Source organism: Drosophila pseudoobscura, chromosome 4, assembly GCF_009870125.1.
Source record: "Drosophila pseudoobscura strain MV-25-SWS-2005 chromosome 4, UCI_Dpse_MV25, whole genome shotgun sequence".
Classification (NCBI taxonomy): domain Eukaryota; kingdom Metazoa; phylum Arthropoda; class Insecta; order Diptera; family Drosophilidae; genus Drosophila; species Drosophila pseudoobscura.
Window position 1 is genome coordinate 15,016,110 of NC_046681.1, and position 25,464 is coordinate 15,041,573.

Sequence of the window (25,464 nt, forward strand, 5' to 3'; positions counted from 1 at the left end):
TCTAGTAAGAGGCCCTATGCAAAATGCAAACATAAAACACTTTACGGGTGGAAAAGCATCCTCATCAAAAGAGAGACGTTGCCCTGGCATTTAAAATGATTTTTCCCCTACACACAAAAGAGCTCACGAAAAATGAGCCACAGCTACTGCCACTGCCACGCCCAGGCTCTGGCTCAGCCTGGTCCAAGTCCTGGTCCAGGTTCAGGTCCTCCTGAATCTGGCAATTGCATTACACAGTGCAGTCGGACAGCATTTCCCCTCCTGTTGTGCAAGGACTTAGAGGGGCCTAGGGTTCTGTTTTGTAAATGGCTACCAAAAATTAAATGCCACAAATCCCTGCAGACAGCACGAATATGTCAAGAGTGTGTACTCGTGGTGTATGCTGTGTGTATGTGTGTGTGTTTGTGTGTGTGTGGTGTTTAAACAACTACAATAACAATGTCGACGGCAGCCAGAGACCCGGGTCTGCGTCTGAGCCTGATGCATTGCGCATATTACTCAAAAATAAAACCAACACAAAAAAAAAACAACAAGAAAAATATAACAAAAAAACAAAAACTGAACAAAACACAAAGAAAACACGAGTAGGCATTGTGAGGTCACGGCTGGAAAATACCCTCTATAAGGCACAACGGAAATGAAACTGAATATGGGACTGGAAAACGCGTATTCAGAAGAACCTAAACCTTTTCAGTCTTACGAGTGGGGCGTCATGCGGCAGCGCCTCTCGGTTTGTAATAGGCCTCGGCTGTCTATCACTTGATGGTTATTGCACCTCAACGCCCTAATATCAACACCAATATCCTACAAATGAAGGGCAAAACTTTGTATAAAACTCCGTTTTTTCATTGTATAAACAAATGAAGATGATGGCTTTTTTTCTGACAATTAAACGATATTTTACAAGGACTTCTCCTATATGGATATGCAGTGAATGAATGATTTGCATGGTATATTTGCATACCCTGCAGTCATTGCTGTGCTCTGACATCAGATAACCCCAACCCCCACCGCCCGGCCCGCCCACACACTTAACACTCATCAGGCAATGCAATTTGCTTTTTTGCGGCCGCCATTTTGTTGCAGCTCTTACAAAATGGCCGCCAGAAAAGCGCAAAAAATCATCACTTAATACACAAATAAATGGCGCATTTTTCGACTGTTTTCCATACATATATATCTTTCTTTTTTGTTGTATCACTTTATATCGTTTCGTTTCGTTTGTGCTGCTGCTGCGGCGCTGCAATGGGAAAATATTTATGTGGAAAATCTTCTGCGGCTCGACGCGAGGTTTTTCTTCATTTTGTTTCTGTTTTTCCAACGACTTGTTTGTCTTGTCTGCATATCCTGCAGCGATTTGTTTCTGTTTTTGGACTCCTTCTCCTTCTCTCTCTCTCTCTCTCTCGCTCTTATCCTTTTCCTTGTAAAAATGGGATTTGTTCTTGTGTGTGTATCGCGCGGCGCAAAAGTTCTCATTTATTAGCTTTGTTTATGTGTCTGTTTGAAAATATTTTACAATTTTTACAGGGACATACATCATACGTGTGTATGTGTGTCGTCGTCCTCCTGGCAGCAAAGACAAACAGATTTATTCGTTTAGAAAACTTTGTTTCCTTATCTCCACATTCATGTGTCTCTATCTGTGTCTGCGCCTGTATCTGTGTTTGTGTTTGTGTTTCGTGTTTTATGTTCATCTTCGCAAGGCAGAGGCCCGGCGTCCTGAGTCCTGCGTCCTGAGTCCTGAGTCCTGTGCCCTGAGTCGTGCGGCCTGTGGCCTGTGCTGCGGCTGTGGGGTACTTGAGTAAATAATCATAATGGAATTTTTAAGGCTTATGACAATTTAACATGTCTAACCCTCGAGTGCCCCTGCGGTGTCGCTGTCTGTCTCTGTGAGACCCTCTGCAGATCTCCGTTTCTCTGTTTCTGGTTTTTGGTTAACAATGAATTATGCGCCTCTTTTGGCGGATTTAAATTTTTATATTAAGTTGGTATTTAATTGGAATTTATGCGATTAATGAATGAGATATGAGCGCAGGAAAAAATTATGAGATATTTCTTAGATTCGAAATATTTATGAGTATTTTAAATGAATGGGTTTTTCTATTGAGAATTATCAGTAGTTATTATATAGGCACTTTGCTATGGGACAGTGGTAGGTACACAAAGGAGGAATATAAATTATAGAGAAAGTAGAAAGGTTCAAGGGCATCGAAACCGTTTTTCAGGAAACACTTAAAAAATACCTCTAAACTATCACATTAGATTCATTGCAAAGGGATGACCTACCTGTTTGAGGGTTGTTTGAATCGCAACACGGGACCAATCGTAAAAACAGGTTCATTGACAGTAAGTGGGAGGAGAGAGAATATAAATGAGCGAAGGATCGATTTGAGAGGATTTTACATGGTTGAGAAACAGGATTAAGATCGAAGTTAGTTCACATTATCGCCGATAGGTGGCGCCACCAAGTAGTAAGGATACGGGACAGCGACTTTTTACACTGAATTACCAAATTCGCAACATGTTGCAGCAACATTTGCTTAAGCATGTGCAGCTTGGCAACATGTTGAATGTAAGTGTGCATCATATTGCTATGTTATTACGTGATCATGTTAAATAAATACTTATAAGATATTTTATTAACATTGAATTGGGAACCAATTTCTGCTATGTTATTAACTGGTCAAGTTAAATAAATACTTATAGGATATTTTATAAACATTGAATTGGGAAAACAAATGTGTGAAGTTTCTGAAATTTACATCCTATAGAAAACATAGGTTGGAAACCTGGGTATCTAGATGTCCGTATAGAGGGTTGAATGGTAAGAGAACACAAATTAATGGAGATATATATAGGAGCACGCAAAGAATAAAATTATAATAGGAAGACATCAAAATTAATTAATGCTACTTAGAGTAAATATACGTCTGTCCCGTATCCTTACTACTTGGTGGCGCCACCTATCGGCGATAATGTGAACTAACTTCGATCTTAATCCTGTTTCTCAACCATGTAAAATCCTCTCAAATCGATCCTTCGCTCATTTATATTCTCTCTCCTCCCACTTACTGTCAATGAACCTGTTTTTACGATTGGTCCCGTGTTGCGATTCAAACAACCCTCAAACAGGTAGGTCATCCCTTTGCAATGAATCTAATGTGATAGTTTAGAGGTATTTTTTAAGTGTTTCCTGAAAAACGGTTTCGATGCCCTTGAACCTTTCTACTTTCTCTATAATTTATATTCCTCCTTTGTGTACCTACCACTGTCCCATAGCAAAGTGCCTATATAATAACTACTCACAGCTAACAGCTAGGACATAAACTAGTAATCTTTCAACAACGATGGATGACCTTGAAATCATTTTTATCGATTCCCAACCGGAATCAACCATAAATCTGGACTCTCAGCCGAGCTCCGTAGACCTGTCCTTGATTTTTGGGATTAAGACTCAAACCTATCTCGAGAGCAACTTGACCTGGTTAAGTGACATTAAATGGGATGATGACGACGATGACCCAAGGAATGCAACGTCTAATAATGATAATCCAGCATACATTTTCCCGGATGATGACAACATTTTCGATTTAGTAGATAATCAGGATGATGATAAAAGATCTCAACTCCAGGAACTACTTCGGGACGAAGATGATGATGACTTAATTGCTGCGGTAAAATTAGCTGAGGCGAAATTTTAATAATACGAATACATATTTATATAATAAGAATATTTTATGTATTTTTCTAAAAATAATATATACATATGTACATATATAATAAATATAACACATTTAACCACTATTTATTTTAAATGTTTCTGTTTTACTTTTGATTGGTTGAATTTCACTTCCTCTTATTACAAGAGAATCATAGGATTCGTTTGAAACAGGTTTCTTCCACGTGAGGATTACACAAAAAGAATAAGTGGATTTCAGGTAGAATAGAGGTTGTAACCTTTCCCTCATATTATTAGATTGACCCAGTAGGGATCGTTTGAAACAGGTTTGTGAACAGGTACTGTTGTTTTGGATATAAAAGATTAAGAAGGTGTTTGGGAGGGGCCTAAAAAGATACCATTTAAAAAGGAAAACCCTTAGTCCTGTTTCAATAGTGAAAGTGGTTAGTTCGATACAAAAAAAAAAATAAATAAATAAATAAAACTTAAAATGGCATCAAAAGTTCAGTGCAACATGTGTGATAAGTCCGTTGACTTTTCAGAGTTTCAATCTCATTATGAGAGATGCTCTGATTTGCGTAATAATGTAGTGTGTGACCTTTGCTCTAAGTCCATCGACTTAATAGAGTTTGATAGTCATTATGAAGCATGCTTGGGACCTAGGAATGCTTTTGAGATTCTTATGAGCAAAGGATCTAATTCAAGTGATCTTCAAGGTCCTTCAACGTCAGGAGCTTCAAAACGGCCTCGATTGGATACTCCGATGGACCTAAGGATTATTGACTGTTCAATTTGCGGTGAAAGTTACCCTTCGTCTAGGGAAAGACGCCATATGATGTCGGACAAACATAAGAATGCAAGAGCAGCTCAACTAGAGGAAAATGAAAACGTTATTTTAATTTCAACGGAGTCGCGATTTCCTTTAAAATCATATCGTGTTCACTCAAATAAAAGTGAACAGATTGATTTAAAAGAGTTTTTTTATGATTGCAAAAATGATATTATCAATTTATTGCGTCACTGCATGAGTGAGTACAGATCCATAAAATACAATTTAAAAGTATATGGATTATACGTTAAAAACACTGATGATGAAGGCTTAACAGAAACAATGAAGCATTTCATTACGCCATACAACCCAATATATGAAAACGAGCTGATTGATGATCATCTAAATGATACAATAGAAAATTTGATAACTCTCAGCAGTGAATTCCAGGAGAAGGATTCAGGTTGGGCAATAAAGTGTTTTAAATATTTTGAACTTACCATGATAAAACTAGAGCATATCGCTGCAAACAGGTTTATCCAAGCTCCCAAAAAAATTAAGTCACGAAATGCACTCATAAATGTTAAAAATGACGATGATTTTTGTTTCAAGTGGTGTGTTTTAGCATCATTAGCCTATGGAACACACCTTAAAACTATATATCAAACAGCAGCATTAAAAAAAATTTCCCGAGATAAGTTAACAATACCATCATCCTATCGATGCGGAAACATACGGCAAGACATCATTTATTATGAAGGAGTAAGATTAAATTTTTCCGGAATTGAGTTTCCAATAACAAGCAAAGGAATCAAGCGATTCGAATCAGCAAATGAGGATTTTAGCATCAATGTTTATGAAGTCGATGAGAATGGAAAAAACGTTGTGGGACCCACAGTGAGGACTAAGAAAATTCGGACTCACCACATAAACTTGCTTGGAATTAATAGTGATAATATGCAAATGATGCATTATGCATATATAACGTGCATGAGAAAATTATGTTATTCACAACATAGTAAATCCCATAATACGGCATATTTTTGCGAGAACTGCTTGCAATTTTATAGTACAACAAATACTATACATGACACTAAAGAGTGTGGAAAAGTTGCTGCTTTGTATCCTGAACCTAATACCAAAACTGTATTCAAAAGTTTTTCTAAAAAACTATCTCCACCAGTAGTAATTTATGCTGACATCGAAGCAGTTTTGGAAAATTACGATATAAATCTTAATGATCCATCAAAATCATCAACTACTATGGCACAGAGGCATACAGCATGTGCAGCATCATTTTATATTGTACATAAATACAATGAACATCTAAATGAGATGTGGACATACGAAGGTAAATATTTTAACATTCCAGCAAAGGCAATAAACTCATAAACATTATGATTTCGTTATTTCAGGACCGGATTGTATCCAAAAATTTTGTCAAGCACTTAGGATGAAAACCGATGGACTTTATGAGAAGTACTGGAAGTCTTATAAAAAACCAATCTATCAGTTTAACATTTGGGAAGAGGATTACCAGGAACACGGTGAATGCTATGCCTGCGAGAAACAAATTTCTGATGATGATCGAGAAAAATTCTTTGATCAGTTTACAGGACAATATGTAGGTCCTATTCATAAGCTGTGTAAACAGACATTTAGATTAAGCGATCCCTTTTTCCCGGTAGTTTTTCATAACTTATCTCGTTATGATATACATTTATTTGTTACGTCAATAAAAGATGAACTAAGACCCATTCCTTGCAATAAAGAGTTATATATTGCGTTAACTCAAATTTGTAAGCTCGATGAATCTTATCTTCATCAATATAAAATTAGATATATAGATTCAAATAGATTTTTAAATTCAAGCTTAGAAAAACTCGCTAGTTATATGAACATAGCGAATTTTAAAATTTTGAGAAGTAAATATCAAGGTGAAAAATTTGATATGCTACGACGAAAGGGAGTATTTCCCTATGATTATTTGGATAGTTTTGAAAAATTTGATGAATCCCTGCTTCCTTCGCGAGATAATTTTTATAATTCACTGAATGATGAGGAATGTAGTGTTGAAGACTACAACTTTGCCCAGAAGGTTTGGAACGCATTTAATTGCAAATCTATTAGAGATTATTTAAAATTATATTTGGAAAGCGATGTTTTAATTCTTGCTGATGTATTTGAGAATTTTAGGAGTCTTTGTTCCCGAGTGTACAGGTTAGACCCCATTAATTATGTTACTGCTCCTTCAGTTTCATGGGATGCAATGTTAAAATACACAAGAGTAGAATTAGAACTTGTTAGTGATCCTGACATTTATAATTTTTTAAAAACTGCTGTTCGTGGAGGATTGACTCAATGCACTCAACGGATTGCAACAGCAAATAACAAATATTTAAATAATAAATTTAAGCCTAACGAACCCATAAATTTCCTTTCATATATTGACGCCAACAACTTATATGGATGGGCTATGAGTCAACCCCTTCCATTTTCTAATTTTAAATTTCTAAGTAACGATGAAATTTCATCTTTCAACGTTCTTAGCATATCGGCATCTAGTGATGTTGGATATATTTTAGAAGTAGATTTGCGATATCCTGATGATATTCATAATAAGCATAATAGTTTACCTTTTTGCCCCGAAAATAAGATTCCACCAGGAGGAAAGCAGACAAAACTAATAGCTGACTTAAGTGATAAAAAGAACTATATAATTCATTTGAAGCAGCTACAGTTATGTATAGAGCAAGGTATGATTTTAGAAAAAATATCTAGAGTTTTATCATTTAATCAGTCCTGTTGGCTGAAACCATATATTGACCTCAATACATCTCTTAGAAAATTAGCTAGCAATGACTTTGAGATAAACTTTTACAAATTAATGGTTAATGCCGTTTACGGTAAAACAATGGAGAATGTAGAAAAACGTCGTGAGGTTGCATTAGTTAAGCATTATGAGTCAAGACAAAACTCAGCAGGGTTTAGACAACGCATAGCAAGACATAATTTCCACAGTGTTGAAATCTTTGGAGATAATTTGGCTGCCATTGAATCAACTAAGTCCCGAATTTTTTATGATAAGCCCATATACATTGGAGTTAGTGTACTAGAACTTTCAAAATGGTTAATGTATGACTATTTCTATAATTTTCATTCTGTAAAATGTCCATCATCAAAAATACTCTATATGGATACAGATTCATTTATTATATCATCAGAAGAAGATTTTTATGATTTAATTAAATTCAATCCTAATCGCTTTGATACATCCAATTACCTAGCCTCAAACAGATTCGGTATCAATCTCGCTAATAACAAAGAGCTTGGATTAATGAAAGACGAAAATGCAGGAAAAATAATGACGTCGTTTGCAGGATTAAAAGCGAAAGCATACTCATATTTAATTGCTAAAGATGATAACACTGACTATAACGTAAAAAAGGTTAAAGGCGTAAAAAAGTCAGTAGTTAAACGATTAACTCATACTCATTATATTGAATGCATTAAACATAAAAAAACTTATTATGGACAACAGAGAGTTATTAGAAGTAGAGGTCATAAAATTTATACTGAAATTGTAAATAAGATAAGTCTAAATTATAAGGATGACAAAAGATTTATATTACCTGATAATATTTCAACATTAGCTCATAATCACTATGAAATTAAAAATATTTTAGGTGCTAGTAATAATACACAAAATATGGTATAAGTAAATTTAACATTATATTATTATTATTTTTAATTTGTGTATAATTAAAACTATATTTCAATGTAAAAAAATACACAAAAATAAATTAAATCTGATAAATATTTTGCGTGCTTAATTATTTTAATATACTCTTTTTATCTATCCATGAATTGTGTGTTTCATCGAAACCTAACCATTTAACAAAAACTTGTTCTTTTTTCCTTCTAAGTATTTTTTCCACTAAGAAAGCATTTTCATCTTTAACTTTTTGGAGTTCTTGATCATAAAATGAGCCTTTGATCATTTCCCCCTTATAGTCCTCCAGCTCATATGTTACAGGATTAGTAGACTTTACTTTTAAAATTTTAAAAACTTCGGCTGTCCAGTTTGGATCATAGCCCTTTGTAAAAATACCTTTATATTTACTTATTCTAACAGGATCACCAATGGAAAACTTGTGTTTAGGAAATACCTTACAAATATTATAAGCTGTTTTCAAAATAAACTCTTCATTTTGTTTGTTTACATCTATAGGCCTCATTTTTATAGTACGGTGATATGAATTATTATAATCTTTTAGTAAGTCATGCAAGATATAAATCCACGTATGATTACCCTGCATACTAAAGATTTTCCACATACGATTTTTTAATGTTCTATTAAAACGTTCACAAATAGATGCTTTAAGGTGTGTATATGTATGGTAATGGTTAATGTTATTCTTTTTCATTAACTCTCCGAAGGCTACATTAAAAAACTCCTTTCCTTGATCAGATTGAATATTTTTAGGTTTATGTTTAGATATTTTTAATATTTTCTTCAATGCTGATAAAACATCTAAAGCTGTTTTAGACTTAACGGGAACTGCATATGCAAACTTCGAGAACGTGTCAATTACTGTCAGCAAGTACCTATATCCTTTGTTTTCCTTATAAAAGGGTATCATTTCAACTAAATCGATTTGCCACGTGTCATTAATTCCCTTTTGTACGAATTTACGACGAATAAAATTTCTTCTAGCAGGCTTATGTATTTCATTAACAACTTGTTGCTTACTCATTTTTAATATAATTTTTTATTTTCTATTGTTATGTTGGGATGATTGCTTATTTAAAAGTGTTTGCTTATACTCAAGAACATCGCGTTTTATTTGATTACACATTTTTTTGGAAATTTCAAAGCATAAACGGGTTAAATCTATTTGCACATTTCTATCATAAGTACCGTCTAAATCAGCTAGTTGAACATCAAATTTTTGTAAGGCTGCACACTTAGGAATAATATTATTATAGTAGAGGTATATAATTTGTTGCTTAAGTATCGTATTCCAACATAAAAATGTGGTAAAAAAAATGCCTAATCTTAAAAACGATCTCCAGGACTCACTATCAAATTCAATTTTATTTCCAAACTGATTTATTATAAACACATACTGCTTATCTGATTTTCGAAATCTAAAATTACACTTAATTGTGGGTAATAATGGATGGTCTATAATTGTATCAGGCATCAAAAAATCATACTGATCAAGTTTCAATTGGATATACTCTTTGTATGTAACCAATTGCATCCATTCATCTTTATCTAAACCGACGAAATTGTTTTTGCTTTGCTGCATCCATATCATTGGAGTGAATTTTCTTGTAGTTGAAAAACCGCATTTAAGTTTTAAATTATGTACTACATAATATTCGAGACCGAAAATGACTTCGTGATCCTGCTTCTTTCTAGTGGACCTAATTCTTTTTGATTGAAGCGTGTCCATTTGGGTTGAATGCTTTTGTAAAACTAAGAACTCTTACTAAATTGAGCTGTATATAAAGGAGATAGGCATCAACAACTCATTCAGTTTCTTACAAAATCTCAAACCAACATGAACACAATCGACAGGAATTCAAGCGTTATAGTTGATTTTCAATATGTCTTTGGAAATAATAAACAACTTTTTATTAAGGAATTGGCGTTTATGCAAACCGGAACAGTAACACCAAACTTCTTTCATTTCAAACCACCATATCATCTGAATGAATTGGATAATGAAATGATTAAACAACAAAATATTAATCGTCAAACCATAAATGGATTGGAATGGTCAGATGGTGAAATATCATATTTAAGTTTAGGTGAAATACTTTCACCACTAAATAGATTTAGCACCGTTATTGTACGTGGTGAAATTAAAAAAAAGTTTTTATCTAAGTATTTAACAAATAATATTATTGATATCGATATTGGAAAAAGTCTCACATTTTATCCAAATTTTTTTACAAACTGTAGAATCCACAAAAAAATTCCTCTTAGATGTGCTCTAAATAATTTATTTAAGCTATTTGTTATCTTGGAAAATTCTAACTACGCTATCTACTGTAATGGTGACTCATATGTTTAGATTTTCAGTTTATATTCAGCACTTGTAGTAACTAGTTGTTTAAAATGGATTCATTTAAGCGTTTGTTTGAAAAGGATCCTCACAAAAGCGGATACACACAAGTTGTTTATTGTAATTATTGCGGCTCTGATACTCACTTAGAAAAAAACTGCCCCAAAAAGCGCGATCAGGAGACGCGTAATTAGAATATCTTAGATGTTAGAAAACATTTATAAAATATTAATAAATAAAACATAGCCCAAAAATGTTTAAGCAATTTATACATCCTTTTACAATGCTTATTTGCGGTCCTTCAGGATCTGGTAAGACAACGTTTTTAGAAAATTTAATAAACAAAAGAAATGATTTGCTGAGCATTTCAATTAATCGAATAATTTGGTGTTATGGAGAGGAGCATGCTAAGCCAAATTTTAATACCATCGAATACTATAAAGGAGTTCCCGAAACAATTGAAAATGAAAATCATGAGCCTATTCTTTTAATACTAGATGACTTAATGATGGGTGCATTTAATAAAAATGTCTGTGAGCTATTTACAAAAGGATCACACCACAGGAATTTATCCGTAATAGTGGTTACACAAAATATATTTCATAAATCATCACATACTCGAGATATTTCACTAAACACAAAATACATCGTTGCGTTCAAAAATCCTAGGGATAAGCTACAATTTCAATGCTTAGCAAGACAAATTTATCCTGAAAATTCTCAGGAGCTCTTCAGAATATATAAGGAGGTGACAGATGAACCACATGGTTATTTACTTATTGATCTTACTCAGGGAATAAATGATCTCCTTAGATTTCGTACACATATTTTTAATTCGGAGTATACAGTTTGCTTTTCAGATGAAAATGGTTTACAAAAAGAATCTAAATCGACTGAAAGCGAACAAACATTTATTGTATGTGCTCAAAAGGGCAAATAATAAACTTCGAAATGCAATTATAAGTAATTGTGACATTGAGTTAGTAAAAGCATTAGTGGAGATAGTGTTGAATACTCTGCGAGGAAATCATAAGATATCAAAAAAGCAACTATATGCTCTAAAAAAGTATAAAAATGCATTACGTCTTATTTCATGTCCAAAACGGTCAATAAATTCTAAGAGAAAAGTTCTCATCCAAAAAGGAGGATTTTTACCTGTTTTAATAAGTTCATTGCTTTCGGGGATTTTTGGAAAAATATTGAACAATGCTTAAAAATAAGCATCAATTAACCAAAGTTATTTTAATGCATCCGAATGCATATCAAAAATTGGTAAATAATGCCCAGAAAAACGATTTAATAAATATAACGTTTTTGCCTATTTTAAATGATAAAAAAACTAGCGACTTTAATAAATGGATTAAAATACGTCAAGAATTGTGTTACTATCAAAATAAGAAAAGAAATAAGACAATGGATATACGAACTACGCAGAACAAACGACTTTCATCACCTCAAAGCATTGGAATACAAACCCAAGACGAGTCAGTTTGGTTAGATGTAAAACCTAACACTTCCATTCTTAACAATAAAAATAATGAGTCCTCAAAAAAGGAACTCTCTATCACAAATGAGTTCTCTGATTTACCTAACGACATCGATGATGAAGATTTTCTGACCGAAAAATCTTTCAACTCAAAACCTAATAAGCGTAAAGTTGAGGATACCTCATTTTTAGACACTCAAGCATCAAAAAAATCAGCATTGACTAAAGTGAAGCTTACTGATAAACAGCGAAAGCTAAGAGTAAAACTTAAGAGGTATAAAAGTGAATCAAATCCATTTCAAGACTTGAAATACGTAAGTGGACGAGAAAAGTTGATGAGGGCTGTTAGAAACAGTAAGGCCGTGCAAATTGGAAAGAACAAAATTAATTGGTTATCCTATAATTAATAAACTGCAAAGAACGTAGAACTAAAAATGGTAAATGTAACAGAGTTTTTCGTGACATTACTTAGTAATGATTCGTTAAATGTATATCATGATAACGTTAAGTGTGCATTTACAAACATTGTAAATATTCCTGAAAACATGAACGATGACTGGGAAGTAGGAATTACAGACTTATATCTAAATAAATGTATAAAAAGCAGGCCTGAGAATACCTCAATCGCATCTGAAGAAACAACAGAATTCGTTATTAGCTTAGTAAATGGAGAAACATTTCGATATGAAAATGAGTCAATAGAGTCTGAACAGTTTCAAAATGGTTTGATTTTTGTTTACACTGACATTATAAAACCAAGATGTGTTGGAAATAAAAGACCTCGATGTCTTCGAGTATTACATTATAATGGAAAAGAGCAACTTATACAATTCAACAATATTGAATATTATCCCATTGAAATATGGTCTCCAAAAGAAATTTCGATCTTAATTACCGATTCCAAAGGGTATAAAGTACCATTTGAATCTTCAGCAATTCCAATTTTTGTTACCCTTCACTTTAAAAAACGAAAAGAAATGCTATAAATAATACTGTAAAGATGGAAATTTATTCAGAGTAGAAATAACCATCATGACGAAATCTTATCAACAATATTATTTAAATCAGTGTGGAGGAGGGTTGAATCATATAGGAAGTCTTTATGTTTCACCCAGAGTTATCCAACAAGGTAGAGGAATTGGGAACTTTTTTAGTGGTCTTTTTAATTACATAAAACCACTATTCCTTTCCGGGATAAACGCTATTAAAAACCAAGCTACTGAGACTGGAAAGGCAGTAATAAATGAGTTTGGTCGAAAACCTTTAAGAACTATTATCCAAGAACAAAGTAAAATTGCTTTGCAAAACCTGTCAAATAAAGCCATTAATAAGTTAACCCGATTCCAGAATGGGGCAGGTAAAAAGAATAAAAAGAGAAGGTCTAGGAAAAAACTATCTCATTTATCATCTAAAGAAGGAAGCAAACATACGCAGTCGAGAACCAAAAAAAAAAAATCAACAAAGAAATTAACTATAAGAGACATTTTTTCTAAATCAAAATGACCACCCATATTGAATGTATGAAAAGCGAATTGGATCTCTTTGAGCCACATCCTACACAAAGCTCTATTCTGAGAACAGAAGAAGTTTCATATAACCCCATAGCTTCGTTGGACAGTGCTTCTTCAATTGAATTCGTTTGCTTAGGAAATGGGGAAACATATCGAGACCTATCAAGTGTTTACTTAAGACTTGTTGTGCAACTAAGAAAAAGTGATAATACCAACATTGAAGGAAACGATGTTGGAGTAGTGAATAATATTTTGCATTCAATGTTTAGAAGTTCGTCCGTATATTTAAATAATATTTTGGTTTCTCAGAGTGATAATAACTATCATTATAGATCGTATTTGCAAACGATTTTAAACTATGGCAGTGATGCCAGTGAAAGTCACTTAGCCACTCAAGGTTATTATCCTAATTATGGTAAATTATTATCTGGTAGATACGTTAACACCGATGGATCCATTATGCTCAAAAATATTTTTCAAAACAGTAATAAGGTTGAACTATTCGGAAAAGTTCATGGAGATATATTTAATCAACAAAAACTGCTTATAAATAATGTAGATTTGAGGATTACTTTTAACATTGAAAAAACAGCATTTTATTTAATGGAATCTGAAACTGAATCAAATCTTAAAATATTGGAGGCCCAACTATTCATGAACCACATAACTATTAATCCGAGCATTTTATTGGCTCATCATCATGTTTTACAAACTAAAAATGCCATTTATCCATACAGCAAAGTTCAAGTAAAATCATTTACAATATATCCAGGAAATAATACATTATCAATTGACAATGCAGTTATTGGACAGCTTCCCAATTTTTTGGTTTTTTGCATGGTAAAAAACAAATCATATTCTGGAAATCGGGCATTAAACCCCTTCCATTTTGAACATTTTAAAATTCAACGCTTTAATCTATTGGTTAATGGAGTACAAGTACCATCGCAGGCACTTGAGTTTGATTTCTCGAACTCTGAAAATGCTCAAAGCTCTAGAGGATATAATATGCTATTCAGATCAAGTGGAATAAAACATTATGATCGAGGCTTACAAATTACAAAGGAAATGTTTGATAAAAATAGTTTTATATTAGCATTTGACCTAACAGCAGACCATCACAATTCAACTGTATGCTCAAATTTAATATCACAAGGAGCCATCCGAATTGAAGGACGATTTTCGGAGCCTCTTACAGAAGCAGTTACTTGTCTGGTATACTGTGAATATGACTCAATGATTGATATTGATAAACATAGAAATATTCGTGTACTATTGTAAAAATGAATACATTACAAATCGATAAGTTGCTTTCCAAGCATTCAAAAACAAAAAGAATTTTTAAAGGAGTTTATCCCTCTGATCAGCTGCCTCAAGTAATTTCGAAATATCCTGCTTTAATAATAGCAAACACAGATTCTTCAAGCTATTCAGGAACTCATTGGGTTGCTTTTTACTTTGAAAACAAATATTCAGCCGAATTTTTTGATTCATATGGTCAATATCCTCAAAATAAAGAATTTTTAAAAATATTAAGGAAAAATTCCATAAAGTTTACATTTAATAAACAACCACTGCAAGGTTATTTTTCAAATACATGCGGTCATTACTGTATCCTATATGGAATATTTAAAAGCAGCAAAAAAACATTAAATTGTTTTTTAAAACAATTTAAGAAAAATGATTTTAACTATAATGATAAGTTAATAATAAAAATGTTTAAGAAAATTCGTTTAAAATAAAACACAATATTATTTCAGAGACATTTAAGATGTTTATTGAATTTTTGAGCTGGGATACATTCTTTTATTTAAGTTATAGTACTTTAACATTAGGTCTATAGCTTCTGCTTTCTTATTTGGTAGGGTATGACACAGGCATGTGTCAGGTCCGTCCGTTGCATCGTCATCACTCCAGGGGCATAGCTTATAATGAAAGCCAAACTTGGAGTACTGAAGCTCCTTTTCCTCCAGATCTTCCAAAATTCTCATCAAATTTTCAAGAATTTGTACGTGCTCCTCGAAGATCATCTCCTCGAATTGCATTAAAAAAAGTTTTATTTGTTTGGCATGCATCTTGCAGCTGACTTCTTGAATCTATTACTGATAATGTTTCAAAGAGCAGGACTCTTTATATCCACGTCTTTGCTATGTTTCCCTTATATTTTTCTTTACCCATGTATTGGAAATGATAAGTACTATATCTAGCCATCTCTTTTTTACATATGTGTGTATATTCGTAACCTTTTTCTTTATTTTTGTCTTTACATGTATAGTTGTCTCTTCTTCTCTTACATATATATAATGGGAACTCTTTATTTACTCTTTACATATAAATTGGAAATGGGCAGTGCTATATCTATTCATCTCTTTTCCTTTATATATAAGATGTGAGATTCCATGCTCCTTCAACATCTTAAAGGGTGTTTTTGTGGAAAATTTGGTCACATAACTTTTAGGTAAAAATATCCAAAGCGGTTCGTTGTCCTTATCAGTTAAATAAAGGACTACTTTATTTCCAAATGATGTTTTTTTGATTTTACATCCATTGATCTTGTACTCAAATCCTATGCATAGGTCCTCAACCTTGGTGTATCCAACCGCCGGCTTTGTCTCGTTAAGTAATTCTAGGAAAGCCTAGGTATATATTTGATGAAGTGCTTATCATTTTCTATATAGAGATTTAAATATTCTTACATACCATTATAGTAATAGAAACTATTCAACCTACTAACGATTTTATACTAAATTATTTAAAAGATTGCATGATCTTTTATACTCTCATTAATTCAATTTTATACAAATGTGATCTGAGCAGATTGGTAGTTGAGTGATAATAAGTAAATGGTTTTAAAGCTGTAATGGCCAGATGTCTCAAGTCTGATTGGTGGTTGAGTAATAAGGGATAAATTATGGATACACTGCTGTATATATTGTTTCAAATATTATATTTACATGTTGGGTCTTATATAACCGTCAACATGAAAAAATTATATAAACAGAACAAAATGCATAGAATTTTTGTTCATATGCTGTTCACTTCCTATATAAGAACTGTAAGTTACTGAGATAGGTTAGTTCACTTTCACTTCGAAATGAGGACATTTCATTGCGAGTTGTGTTATTTAAAAACATCTTTTAGTTCCCGCAATGAACTGAAAAAACACACCTTAAAAATCCACAACTTTAGTTATTCAAAATCAAAATCATCATTTTATCGATGTTACTTATGTCCAGGAACTGAACTGTTTTGGTTGAGAATTGACTTCAATATGCATATGTTATTTAAGCATAACATGGAATTAAAGCGAAAAATATAATATTTATTTAAAAATGAAATAATCTGTGCGTTTTTAAATATAAATACCCTTACATAAATTTACCAACTAAGTATAAAATGATGTGAACATTACTCAATAAATTCATTCAAAAGCATCAGTATTCTACCTGAAATCCACTTATTCTTTTTGTGTAATCCTCACGTGGAAGAAACCTGTTTCAAACGAATCCTATGATTCTCTTGTAATAAGAGGAAGTGAAATTCAACCAATCAAAAGTAAAACAGAAACATTTAAAATAAATAGTGGTTAAATGTGTTATATTTATTATATATGTACATATGTATATATTATTTTTAGAAAAATACATAAAATATTCTTATTATATAAATATGTATTCGTATTATTAAAATTTCGCCTCAGCTAATTTTACCGCAGCAATTAAGTCATCATCATCTTCGTCCCGAAGTAGTTCCTGGAGTTGAGATCTTTTATCATCATCCTGATTATCTACTAAATCGAAAATGTTGTCATCATCCGGGAAAATGTATGCTGGATTATCATTATTAGACGTTGCATTCCTTGGGTCATCGTCGTCATCATCCCATTTAATGTCACTTAACCAGGTCAAGTTGCTCTCGAGATAGGTTTGAGTCTTAATCCCAAAAATCAAGGACAGGTCTACGGAGCTCGGCTGAGAGTCCAGATTTATGGTTGATTCCGGTTGGGAATCGATAAAAATGATTTCAAGGTCATCCATCGTTGTTGAAAGATTACTAGTTTATGTCCTAGCTGTTAGCTGTGAGTAGTTATTATATAGGCACTTTGCTATGGGACAGTGGTAGGTACACAAAGGAGGAATATAAATTATAGAGAAAGTAGAAAGGTTCAAGGGCATCGAAACCGTTTTTCAGGAAACACTTAAAAAATACCTCTAAACTATCACATTAGATTCATTGCAAAGGGATGACCTACCTGTTTGAGGGTTGTTTGAATCGCAACACGGGACCAATCGTAAAAACAGGTTCATTGACAGTAAGTGGGAGGAGAGAGAATATAAATGAGCGAAGGATCGATTTGAGAGGATTTTACATGGTTGAGAAACAGGATTAAGATCGAAGTTAGTTCACATTATCGCCGATAGGTGGCGCCACCAAGTAGTAAGGATACGGGACAGACGTATATTTACTCTAAGTAGCATTAATTAATTTTGATGTCTTCCTATTATAATTTTATTCTTTGCGTGCTCCTATATATATCTCCATTAATTTGTGTTCTCTTACCATTCAACCCTCTATACGGACATCTAGATACCCAGGTTTCCAACCTATGTTTTCTATAGGATGTAAATTTCAGAAACTTCACACATTTGTTTTCCCAATTCAATGTTTATAAAATATCCTATAAGTATTTATTTAACTTGACCAGTTAATAACATAGCAGAAATTGGTTCCCAATTCAATGTTAATAAAATATCTTATAAGTATTTATTTAACATGATCACGTAATAACATAGCAATATGATGCACACTTACATTCAACATGTTGCCAAGCTGCACATGCTTAAGCAAATGTTGCTGCAACATGTTGCGAATTTGGTAATTCAGTGTAAAAAGTCGCTGTCCCGTATCCTTACTACTTGGTGGCGCCACCTATCGGCGATAATGTGAACTAACTTCGATCTTAATCCTGTTTCTCAACCATGTAAAATCCTCTCAAATCGATCCTTCGCTCATTTATATTCTCTCTCCTCCCACTTACTGTCAATGAACCTGTTTTTACGATTGGTCCCGTGTTGCGATTCAAACAACCCTCAAACAGGTAGGTCATCCCTTTGCAATGAATCTAATGTGATAGTTTAGAGGTATTTTTTAAGTGTTTCCTGAAAAACGGTTTCGATGCCCTTGAACCTTTCTACTTTCTCTATAATTTATATTCCTCCTTTGTGTACCTACCACTGTCCCATAGCAAAGTGCCTATATAATAACTACTATTATCGTATCCTGTATATAGATTGCCGTTTCCCTAGGGCACACATTCATCGAATGGAAGTAGGTCATTGGTTTGCTACACAAATTCTCCATAAACGAAAATATTTCAAAAATGTTTCAAATTAATTTAAAATTCAAATAAATTCCTGGATTGGGAATTTTTAATTATTTCAATTTATATAAATAGAATAAATAAATATATAAGTGAATATATACAAATTAAATAAATAAGAAAACATAAGAATTAAATATATATATACTTGAACAAAAATATAGATTAAATAAAAAAAGAAATTTATAAATGAATTAAATTAATATTTAAAGTAAATAACTACAATAAAATTAAATTAAATTAAATTAATAAATAAATGCATACATACATTTAAAATATAAATTAAATAAATATATAAATCAAATAACGATTAAAATTAAATACAAAAAATAAAAGGAAATTTACAAATGAAATAAATTAGTATATAAATTAAAAAAATTTATAAATTAATTAAATACCGCCAGTAAAGTTTATACGATTTTTCAGGAGCAATATTGTGGTGTTTTGCAAGGGGAAAATCAGCACCGGAATATTGCCAGTCACATGTGAACGTGGCCACGAGCTTGGGTACGTGGGTACGTGGGTACGAGAGTCTTGGCTCTCGTCCCTAACTAATTTAAGTTTGTTTTGTACTTTTGTTAATTACTATTCGCTATAGAAAAGATAAGATCTCATATCTCTGGCCAATTTATCTGCCTGCCAGCCAGTCGGCAGCCTCCGTCCTCCCCCCACAACGAGGATTCAAAGCTCATTTGGGGAGGGTTTAAGCTTTATTATCTCCCTCCAAAGCTCAAGAGAAGTGAGCTCCAGCGAGGCGGTGCGGAGGGGGGACTTATACCTATTTCTTATGCCATGTCACGTTCGCGCTGAATCTCTTTTTGCCGCTGCTTGGGCGTTAAACATTTTTTCTCTCTCTCTATCTCCGCGGTTATCTTTTGGCGTATTTTTTAGTAAATAATAGTTAGTTAGTTCTTGGCTGGCTCTCCCTCTATCTCTCTCTCTCTGTCTCTCTCTGTGTGTTCCCTCGTAATTATTATTCGTATTCCGGTCTCTGAAAGGCAGCTGGTGCCCGAAAAGGCTTCCCTTTCTTTACTTTGCCGCATTCTGTTTGGCCTGGGATTAGCATAATGCTATTTATTGTTGTGCTTTTCTTGTTGCCATTCGGCATTGTGGCCTGGCCTGGTCTGGCCGACTGCTAACTTGAATTTCTTCGCCAGTTTTCCAGCGGGGGGCTATGCAAATTTCTGCAACTTCCTCGTCTTCCGTTGCTGCTGCAAGTGCAACAGACTTTTCTTGTTTTGGTGCCCGCCACTCGATTCATTATTAATTTTTGGCTTACAATTTACACTTGATGAACATCTAAATGGAATGGGAAACGGATGTCCCTGGGTCCAATAGACTGTGATAACAATTTGTAGACTGAAAGTTTTTCCCAGAGCCCCCCCCCCCTCCGCCCCACACAAGTGCCTTTATGCAAAACTGCTGGGCAAACCAATTTGGAATTTGTTGATAGAAGAGCGAAAGATGGCGGAGAAGGGAGAACATGGATAAGCAAGAGTCCTTCAGAGCAGAGTCCTTCAGCTTAAGTGGCCAGTGGATGTCTGTCCATTATGCATTGTGTATAGTGGAAGATGCCACCGCTGCAGCGGTGGTTGCAAGCAGAACAATATCTGCGCGCCGCACTTCCATTACAACTGAAGTATACTTTTAAGAAAATTGAAAAGAAAGTGAAAAGACTGGATGACAGAATAAAAAAAAAGTGGAAAATCTACAATCATCTACAACTAATGGGAAAACTGACCAAAGCAAAGGTTGGCCTGAAAATATTTCTAGGCAAAAATATTTATTCATATTTCTTGAAATCAATTTCCTTTCCTCTTGTGTGTGTTTTCTTTGATAACAAATATTTTTCATAAATATTTTCCACGTCACGTCTGCGCATTGTCCACCCTCCCCTCTCCCTTGGTCCCCTCCTTTGCCAACGCTTGACAAGCATTTAGTACGTGTTAGACCTCGACCAAAGGGCTTAACGCATCTCCACCAATCTACACCGCCGCCCCACCTCCTCCGGGCATCTCGGGCCAAAATGTGGCACTTTGATTCCATGATTTATGGGGCGTTTGAAGCCAGGGGACAAACCCTGTCCGTCCGTCCCACAGCTCGTTTGCATTTGATAATCCCATTAAATTTGCGTATGTCGAGGACAATTTGACTCTGCCAGGGCTGGCGGCCTGAAAGCTGCTCATAAATAATGAAACTGGGATTTTCTACACGAAATATCAATAGAAAGCTATGTATTCTCGTTTCAGTAACTTCTATTTCGAAATGATTAAGCAGCGTATTTTATTTTCAGATTTTTGTCTGAAACGTCGAGAAACGTGCCTGAAAAATGACTTTTGAGTGTGGTATCCATTAAACAAAGTTGACAAAGCGTTGAAATAAACAAAACAGAGAAACCCAGAAAAAACTACAATCAATCAATCGAGTTTGTTTGGTCATTCGGTTATCAGGTGGTAACATGAGATACAGATACAACAAAATGCTGAGAAACAGAGCTCTGGGCCCTCTTGGGTTTCAGTTTCCAGAGAACAGCAGAATGGGTGTCAGGGGGGGGTTAGTTGTGTACTTAATTTCTTTACGATCTTCACAGTCAATTGGAAAAGCGGAAAACCACTTGGAGGAAACGACTTTTTGGGGGTCGCGGGGTGGGTCATCGTCAATTAGAATCAATAAAAAAAAAGCAAGAAAGCATAATAACGGAGATGCCACCAAATTGAGGCCACAAAAGTTAAACCAGGCAGGGTATCACAACTGTTTGCTCAATGGAGAAAAAGAGGAGGAGGAGTAGTGGGTGGATTTTGGTCCGAAGAAGGTGAGGACGGACGAGAGTTAGGTACACAATGTGTCACATCATAAATGTCACGGACACATTTTGTTCGCTCGGGGTTTTTAGTGCAGTCATAAATTTTTATTTTCCTCGTTCAAGAGTTCAAACAGAAACAACAAAACAAATAATAATAATAATAATAACGAGCAGAAGAGAGCGCTAGAGAGAGAGAGATAGCGATAATGTTGAGCAGGGTCAATGCTACCCGAGTACCACGAAAGAGACAGCTATAGTGAGAAAGAGAAAGAGAGGGCGCCATCCGTTTATGCGCGACACAAAGTCATAAATCACTTAATCACATAATTAGAATGTGGGAAGAAAAAAAGAATTGATTTACGAGATTTTGAATGCGAATTATTTGCCGGGGAGTCGCGTGTTTCGGATTATTTACTAACTTTCAACCCCCCAAAACACCCGCCACATAATAGTTCTATATGAAATTTGTGCAAATGAAGTGCCGCAGAGTAGGGGTTCCCAGACAGCCCCCGCCCCACTCCCCACCAGTATCTAGTGTTCTGGGGGTGGGGCGTAATGCAAATTGATGGATGGCACATGAGTGCAACATTGCAAGTGGCAGGGTTTCTAGTGGCACGATAGGGTGTGGCAGGGAGAGCGGGAGGGTTGTGTTTCCCCCTTTTCAAGGTGATTTGAAGAACGTTTGCAAAGGTTCTAAAAGGTGTGCCATACAAATTGTGTGAAATTCATGCAGCAAATCAAGGCTTCATTCGATGGGAACAGTGGAATACTTTGTGTTGAAGAACGAGGTGTGTCCATTCGTTTATGGCAAAGACAGGCAGAAAGGCAAAGCGTCATTCAGTTGGAACGATGGAATTGGAACGCGCTCTTGACCGAACGAAATGTATACATTCCCTTGTGTGGAATTAGTGCATAAAAAGCCTCCTCCGGTGGGAACAATGGAATTGGAACACAATGTTGAAGTAACGAAATGTGTCCATTCGCTTATTGAAAATTTATACAGCAAATTGAAGCATCATTCGCTTGGAACCGTGAAACTGCGACACTCTGTTAGAAGAAAGGAGATGATTCTCTTAGAAATTTCCAAAAATAAACGACCATTCTCATTGTTAATTGAAATTTTAATCACACACTCACACAATTTCCCATTGAATACGATTAGGGATAAATAAAAGACAAAAAGGAAAGAGAAAACGCTTCCATCCAATCAGAGGTTGGGCGACGCTGATGCTCCGTTGATGATGGCACGTGCTCATATTACAAGCAATGTTGTTTTTCTTCTGCCACACCAAGGATCCTTTCCCAGCGAGAGAGACGGAGAGAAGAGGAACATGTACTGCCACAGCTTTTTTTTTTTTTATCGGGGACTGTCAAAAGTCAAAGTAAGCCGACAGACGGCAACAGGGAGAACAGGCAGGGGACGGGGGAATAAATAAAAACCCAAAAGGTTTGAGGTACGTGACACCACCAATTGCTGCGAATGCACTGCCCCACACCCCCTAAGGGGTTTCGGTTCGGGGCCACCCTTTGCCGCACGGCCCTCTCACTGGCATCCCCCTTAATCCCGTTTGACTTGAGGGCTTAGCACACACACAGTTGACATCGATAGAAGTTCTCTAGTGTTCTGTTCTGTGTTTCTTTTTTTTCCATTTTACGCTCTAAAGATCATTGCTAGGGGTTGGTGTCATAGCCGTTTAAATGCAACCGGTTGGCCCGGTTGGTCACTTGGTCCCTCTGGGGGGGTTCGGACTATCATTATCTGAGCTCTGTGATACCCTAACCGAAGAAGGGTATTCATTTAATCTTCTCGTAATACCCCGTGGCAGAGGGGTCGCATTATTGAGGAACAGCGCTTGAAAAATCAAGGGTATTCGAAGCCTCTTTCGTTGGAATATTCTTGGGAAATTTGATGGCAAATAAAAAGTATTTTCAAGCTTTTCCTTGAAGCGTCGTACCTTTTCAGCCATTCCTATTTTGTAGACCCTTTTTTTGATTCATTTTCAGCTGGTTCCCCACAGGGTGCCCCTTGCCACAAGAGGGTGACCCTATCTCAAGGCGTTCCCAAGCACGCACGCTCTTTCTCTCTCACTGCCCGTTGCTCTGCTCTCTCTTTCTCTCTCCTGTTAACACTGTTTTTTTATTGCATCATAAATTTAATATTTTTATGCAATGTTTGTATAACGGTACGCTTTTACTACCCTCCTTGTGGCATGCCACGTCCTCCCCTTGCAATGTCTGCGTCCCCCCACCACCCCCCTTATATTTCTGCCCCCGAAACGAACGAACGAAAATATTCACAACATGCTAGAAACGCGCGCGCCCTTGGCTTGGCTGCCACTTTGCTCTCCAACAAAATATTTTTGCTTCTGGGAAGTGTCGCCAGCGCGTGCCATGGGAACATTTCCCTCTCTCTCTCTCTCTCTGTCGCTCTTTTTTCCAAAAATCTGACAGCGGGGTGGGGGTGGGGGGTCTGGGGATTGGTGGGTAAATTTCTGTTGTCATTTCTTGAATACTTGAGTCTTGGGTTTACGGATGCGTCTCCTACAATAACACGCAGAGTCCTTGTGCTTGTCCTTGGCTCTCAATCAAAGACGGGCAAAAAAAAAAAACAAAAAAATAATACATATATGAATGTCAAAAATTCATCTGGCAATCAAAGGAAATTTTTTGGGAGTGAAAAAAAAAGCTTAGTAGGAATTAATCAATCAGACGGTGAAAATGAAAGAAAATCTTGGAAATATTTTAAAAATATATGTTGATAAAATATTTAAAATATGTCAGGGCTCTCTTTGCATAGAAATACCAGGGTTTATTGAACCTTTTTGCAGGCCAAACTTTCCATATCCTTGAAATCTTCGATTTTTACCCTTCGTTTTCTTCAAACACAAACATTTACCTGCAAAGAAAGAGAGAGAGGAAAAAACTAAATTAAATAAAGAAAAACACATGGAAGAAGAAGCATTAAAATTTAATTTGATTTCGGGACTGCGATACACACGGCCGATATTGCAATTTCCCTAATGGCACACGCAGAACCTTTAAAAAGAAATTACCCATCATATTTACTTAGGATACTCGTACAAAAACGACAAAAAAAGGCAAAAAAGAAGGGAGAGAAACCAAACCCATCATCACAAAAGCCTCGCCTTGTCGTAGCACACAACTTGCATACGAAATTACGAAATTCCCACGGCAAATCCATCCGACAGGCAGATAGAGAGAGGGAGATAGAGCCCTGGCAAATGTGTCTAACACACTCATCAAACCATCAAAATGAAAGACGAGACCGAAGCACCCATACCAAATGCTCAAATACTCAATTCTCAATCCTCAATCCACAATCCACAATCCTCCCCTGGAACCTAACTCAACCTTACCCTTGGCCATTAGCGGAACAGAAACACACCAGAGGAATCAATAAATCACATGGGAAGCAGAGGCAGAGAGAGCGAGAGGAGAGATGGAGAGATGGAGAGAGAATAAAGAATCGAATGCCGCCTGCTTAAATGATCGAATGTAATGTCTCAAGACTGAGAGAAAGAGAGAACCGAAGCGAAGGCACATCGAAATCAATTTCAATAAATTCCACCCAAACAAAGCCAAGAATTACACATGTGTGTGTGAGTGTGTGTGTGCCTGTTATCTGAGGCTCCATTCCGAACGAAACGAGTGGAAGAGCAAGGGGAACGCGGGAAAGGGGAACGGAACAGAACGGAAAGGGTTATGTGTGGGCGAGGGAGGGAGTGGGGAGGCCTGACC

At 35.3% G+C, this 25,464-nt stretch overlaps 2 long non-coding RNA genes across 2 annotated transcripts; one reads left to right on the top strand and one right to left on the bottom strand.

The window, feature by feature from the left end:
* Positions 1–2,121: 2,121 nt before the first annotated feature.
* Positions 2,122–3,644, top strand: LOC117184196 (uncharacterized). The gene is made up of 2 exons (XR_004469440.1): positions 2,122–3,132; positions 3,280–3,644. It is a non-coding gene; the product is annotated as an uncharacterized lncRNA (long non-coding RNA).
* Positions 3,645–17,262: 13,618 nt separating this feature from the next.
* Positions 17,263–18,787, bottom strand: LOC117184197 (uncharacterized). Its single transcript, XR_004469441.1, has 2 exons — positions 17,775–18,787; positions 17,263–17,627 (listed from the first exon to the last, which is right to left on the bottom strand). It is a non-coding gene; the product is annotated as an uncharacterized lncRNA (long non-coding RNA).
* Between the last annotated feature and the right edge of the window lie 6,677 nt (positions 18,788–25,464).